General features: G+C 34.6%; 1 protein-coding gene across 1 annotated transcript in view; it reads left to right on the top strand.

Moving 5' to 3' along the window:
* LOC139946491 (cholecystokinin receptor-like) overlaps window positions 1-8,656 on the top strand; it is a 53,644-nt gene that overhangs the window by 1,091 nt on the left and 43,897 nt on the right. The gene's annotated exons all lie outside the window — the stretch shown is intronic.

Below are 8,656 nucleotides of genomic sequence, written 5' to 3'. Positions count from 1 at the left end.
AGTAGTGTAGTTTTTTTAGAAAGCAGTAATTTCTCACTAAAATACTTTAATTTAATTAGAGACTTCAGTTGAGGTCTCGAAATCAAGCATTTGAAAGCATACAGCTTGTGCGACAATGGTGTTTTTCTTTTATTATTCTCTCGTAACTTCGATGACCAATTGAGCTCAAATTTCTACAGGTTTATTATTTTATGCAAACGTTTAGATAAACCAAATGAGAAGACTGGGCTTTTACAGTTATCAAAAGTGTTGCTTTAGCCTATAGGCCGTTGCGACAGAAGTTTGTAGTGAATGATTTTTGTATACTTATATATAAACCTTTTTGTCTAACATCACTTCTTTAATCGTTGTGACAGGCCTTTTATTCAGTGAGTTATTTAACTCAAAGATGGTATAATTATGTGACCTTGTATTTTGTATAGAAACCAGGAAAACCGATGCTGTAACGAATAACGCACATATTAACGCACACATAACCTATCGACGGCTTGTATGTACAAGTAAAAACCAAATCAATGATTCAAACTAGAAGAGGTAATTCTGTACATAGCTGTAAAATGATTTCAGTGTTATCCAAAACGAGTCAAGAAGCGCAGACTAGTCTGACTCAATCGTGGCTTGGTGCGACTTAGACTTTACAACACACAGGGAACACGACTTACAGTATGTTCGCACTAAAAAGAATTAAATTTGATAACCGAAACAGATGCTCCCATTTTATTTTCAACAGTAATTTCAGCAATAAAGCCAATGGTCGATGCAAGGATTTCAAATTATTAGTCTCTTTTCAAGTAGTTCGTCACATTACAAAATGCAGATAACCTCATAATAGGTTTGGTACAGAAATGAAATAACTAAGTTTATTGTTGGTGCGAAAACAATGATCTAGTTCTGAATGTAAACAAAACTAAAGAAATTGTTTTTGATTTCCGTAAAACTGCAAACACTATTGAACCTGTTACAATCAAGGAAGAATCTGTTGAGATTGTCAAAGAGTTGAAGTATTTGGGTACATTTATTGATAGCAAACTAAACTGGAATGCAAATACTACCCATGTGTATAAAAGATCTAATCAACGGCTTTACTTTTTAAGGAAATTGAAATCGTTTAACGTTAACACGAATATTCTTAAGCTTTTTTATCAGAGTACAATTCAATATATTTTAAGCTTTTGTTGTGTCTGTTGGTTTAATTCCCTCTCCCAATTTAACTCTGAGAAGCTCCAACGTATTACTATACGAGCTAGCAGGATTATTGGAGCTGACGTTAAAGGCATGCGGGAGATTATGAATGATTGTATCATTTCCCAAATCAATAAGATCATTTGCGACCCCAACCACCCTCTGCACCCTCACATTATCCAAAACCACTCAGGCAGGATCCGGCAACTACGCTTAAAGACCAACAGATTTAAGGATTCTTTTCTCCCCATTGCAATTCCGCTTTTTAACAGTAGATGGTCGAGATAATTTGGTTCACTCTCATTTGTTGTACTTTTTACAAGCTCGCCACATATTTTTATCTCTACATTTGTATATTTATCCGTAATTTGTAATTCTATTCTTGTTGTCTATTTTTGCTATGCCTTTCTTGTATGTATTGTATAGTCTCCTTTACACAGGGAAGACAAAATTTCATGTTTTTTTATCATGACAATAAAATCTTTTTAATCTTTAATCTTTAATCTTAATGTATAACATAGGATTATCTATTACAAAAGTACAGCTCCCTCTATAATTATTACACATCGCTGTCCTAATTTCAGCATGGAGTGGAGGAATTATTCACTTCAAGGGCACATAATCCTTCAAATGTAAAGTGAGAATATTTATGTTGAATCAACCTTCTCAGACGCTTTCCATCAAAGCTGGAGCTATATGTGTAGAAAGAGCACAACCCGTGGTATGATAACCAACATAGTTATCAAAGTATTACTTAAGAACAAAACAAGTTATCGGTATTAACTGAAAACTAAATTAGTTATCAACGTATTACCTAAGAACAAAACTAGTCATCAGTATTAACTGAAAACTAAATTAGTTATCAAAGTATTACGTAAGAACAAAACTAGTTAACAGTATTAACTGAAAACTAAATTAGTTGTTAAAGTATTACCTAAGAACAAAACTAGTTATCGGAATTAACTTAAAACTAAATTAGTTATCAAAGTATTACCTAAGAACAAAACTAGTTAACAGTATTAACTGAAAACTAAATGAGTTGTTAAAGTATTACCTAAAAACAAAACTAGTTATCGGTATTAACTACAAACTCAATTAGTTATCAAAGTATTACCTATGAACAAAACTAGTACTCAGTATTAACTGAAAACTAAATTGGTTATCAAAGTATTACCTAAGAACAAAACTAGTTATCGGTATTAACTGCAAACTAAATTAGTTATCAAAGTATTACCTAAGAACAAAACTAGTTATCAGTATTAACTGAAACTAAATTAGTAATCAAAGTATTACCTAAGAACAAAACTAGTTATCGGTATTAACTGCAAACTAAATTAGTTATCAAAGTATTACCTAAGAACAAAACTAGTTAACAGTATTAACTGAAAACTAAAATAGTTATCAAAGTATTACCTGAGAACAAAACTAAACAAGTTATCAGTATTAACTGAAAACTAAATTAGTTATCAAAGTATTACCTAAGAACAAAACTAGTTGACAGTATTAACTTAAAACTAAATTAGTTATCAAAGTATTACCTAAGAACAAAACTAGTTATCAGTATTAACTGAAAACTAAATTAGTTATCAAAGTATTACCTAAGAACAAAGTAGTTATCGGTATTAACTAAAAACTAAATTAGTTATCAAAGCATTACCTATGAACAAAACTAGTACTCAGTATTAACTGAAAACTAAATTGGTTATCAAAGTATTACCTAAGAACAAAACTAGTTATCGGTATTAACTGCAAACTAAATTAGTTATCAAAGTATTACCTAAGAACAAAACTAGTTAACAGTATTAACTGAAAACTAAAATAGTTATCAAAGTATTACCTAAGAACAAAACTAAACAAGTTATCAGTATTAAATGAAAACTAAATTAGTTATCAAAGTATTACCTAAGAACAAAACTAGTTATCAGTAATACCTGAAAACTAAATTAGTTATCAAAGTATTACCTGAGAACAAAACTAGTTATCAGTAATAACTGAAAAATTAAATTAGTTATCAAAGTATTACCTAAGAACAAAACTAGTTATCAGTTATTAACTAAAAACTAAATTAGTCATCAAAGTATTACCTATAGAACAAGACAAGTTATCGGTATTAACTGAAAACTAAATTAGTTATCAAAGTATTACCTAAGAACAAAACTAGTTATCAGTATTAACTGAAAACTAAAATAGTTATCAAAGTATTACCGAAGAACAAAACTTAACAAGTTATCAGTATTAACTGAAAACTAAATTAGTTATCAAAGTATTACCTAAGAACAAAACTAGTTATCAGTAATAACTGAAAACTAAATTAGTTATCAAAGTATTACCTAAGAACAAAACTAGTTATCAGTAATAACTGAAAAATTAAATTAGTTATCAAAGTATTACCTAAGAACAAAACTAGTTATCAGTTATTAACTAAAAACTAAATTAGTCATCAAAGTATTACCTATAGAACAAGACAAGTTATCGGTATTAACTGAAAACTAAATTAGTTATCAAAGTATTACCTAAGAACAAAACTAGTTATCAGTATTAACTGAAAACTAAATTAGTTATCAATGTATTACCTAAGAACAAAACTAGTTATCGGTATTAACTGAAAACTAAATTAGTTATCAAAGTATTACCTAAGAACAAAACAAGTTATCGGTATTAACTGAAAAGTAAATTAGTTATCAAAGTATTACCTAAGAACAAAACAAGTTATCGGTATCTCAATGAAAGGTAGATTTCAATAAGCATAAATCATGTTTAGCAGAGACAACAACGGCAATTGATCAGTCGTCAAAGTTTGAGCCAGTTGCGAAGAACATTGTTTGTAGTTCTATATACTTAATTTCTTTCACGATTTAGATTTTTGTTTGACCACTTCATGAGAACATTCCTCTCATGTTTTGTACCTGGGTTACGGGCAGATTTGAGTTATTTCAGCCATTTAAAATGTTGCACCTGTAATAATAGTTGTGTGTCTTCCCTCACGAAATTAAAGCAGAAATATCAGTTAACATCAAAGTTGAAAACATATTCTAATTTTGATTAATTTTTCCCGTAAGCTTCCAACAGTGTGTGGCAGGCTTCTGTGATAATTACTTCAAAGGGTGTTAAGTTTCAGGAGAAAGTTCTCTACTTACTTCGTTACAAAATCAGTTTGGAGTTACTGGAAATGTCAATTTTCCTTCCCGTGGCTGAAAGTATAGGCTACAGTTAAATCTTCTTAATAGAATGGTCATTTCTTCCGGATACATGTTTGACGTCTGTAAATATTGAGACGATATATTCCTTGTTGAGATGGAACCTGATCGTGTTTATGGACAGTCTCTTTCTGCCTGGTAGAGACTTCCTATTGCTTAAGAGTAATAATAGCTCCTCATGAATTCATTCGTGTTTTTCGGTTTGAATCAAGTGACAATAATAATAATAATAAAACCATTCTTATATAGCGCATATCACCGTGAGGTCCCTATGCGCTGTAAAAGGAAATCAACAATTATTGTACAAAGTAAACAGATATGTTTTCAACCGGGTTTTGAATTGTTCTGATGTCTCAGCCTGTTTAACAACCTCTGGAAGACTGTTCCATAACTGAACTGCTGCATATTGGAAAGAGCGGGAACCGTACGACCTGTGACTTCGTTATTATTTTGAGTAATATTTATTCTATATGGATGGACTGTTGTTGCGAAACTTAATCGATAATTTTTGCTATTTCGTTTATTTACCCCCAAACAAGGTGATTGTGTGTTATTCACTTTTTACAGGTCATGTGTGGGAAGAATCCATGGGTTACTCGGTCGGGATGTGAACCAAAGACCTCCACAAACCACTAGTAAGACAACCAATCGTGCTGAGTAACCAAAGTAAACTGACACAAACTCAGTTATCGTTGGATTATATCTAACTGACACTCTGAAACATAAAAGCATCATTAAATGTTCTTAGTTCACTGTAAATGAATTCACTAAAACGAATACAAACATGAACAGTTTTAATAGATGATAAATTTGCATCGGGGATAAGGAGTATTAATGTTGGTATTTTTAACCCAAATACACCGATGTGTGTTAGCACTCAGTACTTACCTGAGCTCTGTGAAAATCATAACTGCCATGTTACTCGGGTGGGATTCGAACCCAGGACCCTTGCAAACTCTATAGCAGTGTCTTACCAACTATAGACTACCGAGACTGCCCGGTAGCTAGAAGCAGTTCGAATCCTATGTTTTAGCAGCGGGTATTGCACACGATTTTGTTGATTTAAAATTGTGCACTTGTTATAAAGAATATAAATTTTGGTTTGTTAACCACTATACACTGTAAGCATGTTTACTCAGTACTTTATCGAGTTCTGTGACAAATAAATCACGGACATATTACTCGGGTGGGATTCGAATTTTAAAGCAGTGTCATAACAACTATAACACCTCCGCGATTGCCCGGTGGCTAAAGGCAGGTCGATTCCATTGTTTAGCAGCGGTACTGCAAATTATTTAATATGTATTAAGTTTGCATCGGGATAAAGAATATTCATTTAGGTTTTACCTATATACACTGATGTGTGCTATCACTGTTTATTCAGTACTTACCCGAGTTCTGTGACAAATAAATCACGGGCATATTACACAATTATTCTTCTAAATACCCGCTGCTTGAACATCTCAACAACAAAAAAACGCACACAAAAACTTGACTGGGTGTACAAAAAGTTGGTGAGGTGACGACTTGTTCAGCTGAATTGGTATCATCTCAGACTGTTTCAAACTCAAAGTTCAGTTGGTGTGCTTGACATTCAAGTACTTATTATCACAGTCCGTAAACTTCATTGTGTAGATTTGTTGAAGGAGCTGTTTGACAACATAAACCAGCAATAAAATGTACTTGATTTTTACGCTATTTGGGCGCTATGGGCGCTATGGAACCTATATCGAAGTCCACCTCGTATTCAAACCAGGCTATTGACCCAATTCATGTGACGTCATCATCCATTATAAATCTTGGTTATGCCATTGTTGGACGCACATTTCCAGTGTATTGTAAGTACTAATTTTAGGCGACATGTATGCAGATGAACACCTAAACCATAAAACGGTCAATAACTCTACGTATTGTGGTCTACGTACTGAATGAAGCTGATAGCCATAGTGCAAAATATAGCTGCATTAGCGGCAACGCACAAAAACCAACATGAACAGCCAGAGCCAAACACACAAAACTCCGCTGCACTATCGGCAACGCACAAAAATCAACATGAACAGCCAGAGCCAAAGACACAAAACTCCGCTGCACTATCGGCAACGCACAAAAACCAACATGAACAGCCAGAGCCAAAGACATAAAACTCCGCTGCACTATCGGCAACGCACAAAAACCAACATGAACAGCCAGAGCCAAAGACACAAAACTCCGCTGCACTATCGGCAACGCACACAAACCAACATGAACAGCCAGAGCCAAAGACACAAAACTCCGCTGCACTATAGGCAACGCACAAAAACCAACATGAACAGCCAGAGCCAAAGACACAAAACTCCGCTGCACTATCGGCAACGCACAAATACCAACATGAACAGCCAGAGCCAAAGACACAAAACTCCGCTGCACTATCGGCAACGCACAAAAACCAACATGAACAGCCAGACACAAAGACACAAAACTCCGCTGCACTAGCGGCAACGCACAAAAACCAACATGAACAGCCAGAGCCAAAGACACAAGACTCCTTAAAGGCAGTGGACACTATTGGTAATTGTCAAAGACTAGCCTTCACAGTTGGTTTATCTCAACATATGCATAAAATAACTAACCTGTGAAAATTTGAGCTCAATCAGTCGTCAAAGTTGCGAGATAATAATGAAAGAAGAAAACACCCTTGTCACACGAAGTTGTGTGCGTTTAGATGGTTGATTTCGAGACCTCAAGTTCTAAATCTGAGGTCTCGAAATCAAATTCGTTGAATAAAACTTCTTTCTCGAAAACTATGGCGCTTCGGAGGGAGCCGTTTCTCACAATATTTTGTACCATCAACCTCTCCCCATTACTCGTCACCAATAAAGGTTTTATGCTAATAATTATTTTGAGTAATTACCGATAGTGTCCACGGCCTTTAACAGTCCATTTTTTGCGAATCTATATACCTTTACTGAGAAACCAACCGAAATGAACTGTGGTATAAATGCATAAATTAGTAAATGGCCTGACATGTAGACCCTAGCTACTAGTTGAAGAGTCTTTTTTCGAAGGCCAAATGACACCCACAAAAACAAGATTGTTGTGTTGCCATAAAAGCCTCCAAAAAAATCAAAACGTCAGGTCACTAATTATTGTCTGCCATTGAGATGGTGTTTTAACGGATATCTGTGTGAGATGTATTTATTAACACTGGATTTCTAGCTGATATGACTCGATTGTTTGGCCTAGGGGAAAACGGGTTTATTTTATAATGGCAAAGGTATGTATTGGTTAGTATAATACCACTCACTTTGATCCTTGTCACTTTGATTGGTGGAACGCGCGTCACATGTCATCATTAATGCTGCAAGTTATACTGCCACAACGTTACAAAAGTTAATATTATGGGAGTCCTACTTGGTAACACTATTCAACATGATCTCCCCTTTATTCCAAACGAAGCAAGGTCGTATCATGGCAGACAAGGCTTGGTACGTCTAAAACGAATCGTTGAGACAGATTACAGCAAAAGGGGTGGTTTTAATTTTGTTTCAGGGGTTTTGTTTTGTCGTAGGTGGAGTGGTCAGGTTTCTGTATTATTGTGGAGTTTGTTTTTCAAATGAACATGACCTTTGCCTATGTGTAAGTTATTTGTCTCACACACTTGGTGAAATTTGGCTTTTACAATTCAACCGTCTAAGTTCCTCTTTGAAAAGGAATGGGTCCATTTTCACCTTAAAAATGAATGGAAGTGAACTCATAGCATCTTTTCTTGGTATACTACCACGCGTTCACCGAATGCATTTTGACGTTTATATTTTTCAACTGTTGTTAACCATTATTGATACCAGATGAAAGTAATTTTGCTTTGAGACGGAAGAGCCGTATACCAAAATGTACTCATTCGATTTGTATCAGCATGGTAGTTCACGAAGCTCGTCTATAGATCTTTACTCTCACTCAGATAAAACTAAATAGTGGTAGACTAATAGTGGAATTCTCTCTAGAGATTCTTAACAGACGCAGTCAAACCACTCTAGGTGACTCCATGACTTCGTTTACGGGCTCAATATTACTGACAATAATACAAAGGAGAATCCTATACTCCCGCAACCTCTCTGCTTTGATGTCTCTGGCCATTCACAGACACAAAAGGATGCACTTTTTGTGTTGAACGTTGCCGCGATATGCTGCCTCGCATAATTAAATCCGTCCTGTCTTCAACCATTCACTTGAAAAAGTGCATTTCCTGAAGACTTGTACCTATTCCCCCTCCCCCCATGTCTTTCAAAGATAGTTGCACA

The sequence above is a fragment of the Asterias amurensis genome, chromosome 13, assembly GCF_032118995.1.
Source record: "Asterias amurensis chromosome 13, ASM3211899v1".
NCBI lineage: Eukaryota > Metazoa > Echinodermata > Asteroidea > Forcipulatida > Asteriidae > Asterias > Asterias amurensis.
This window is presented reverse-complemented; position numbering and strand designations above follow the sequence as displayed.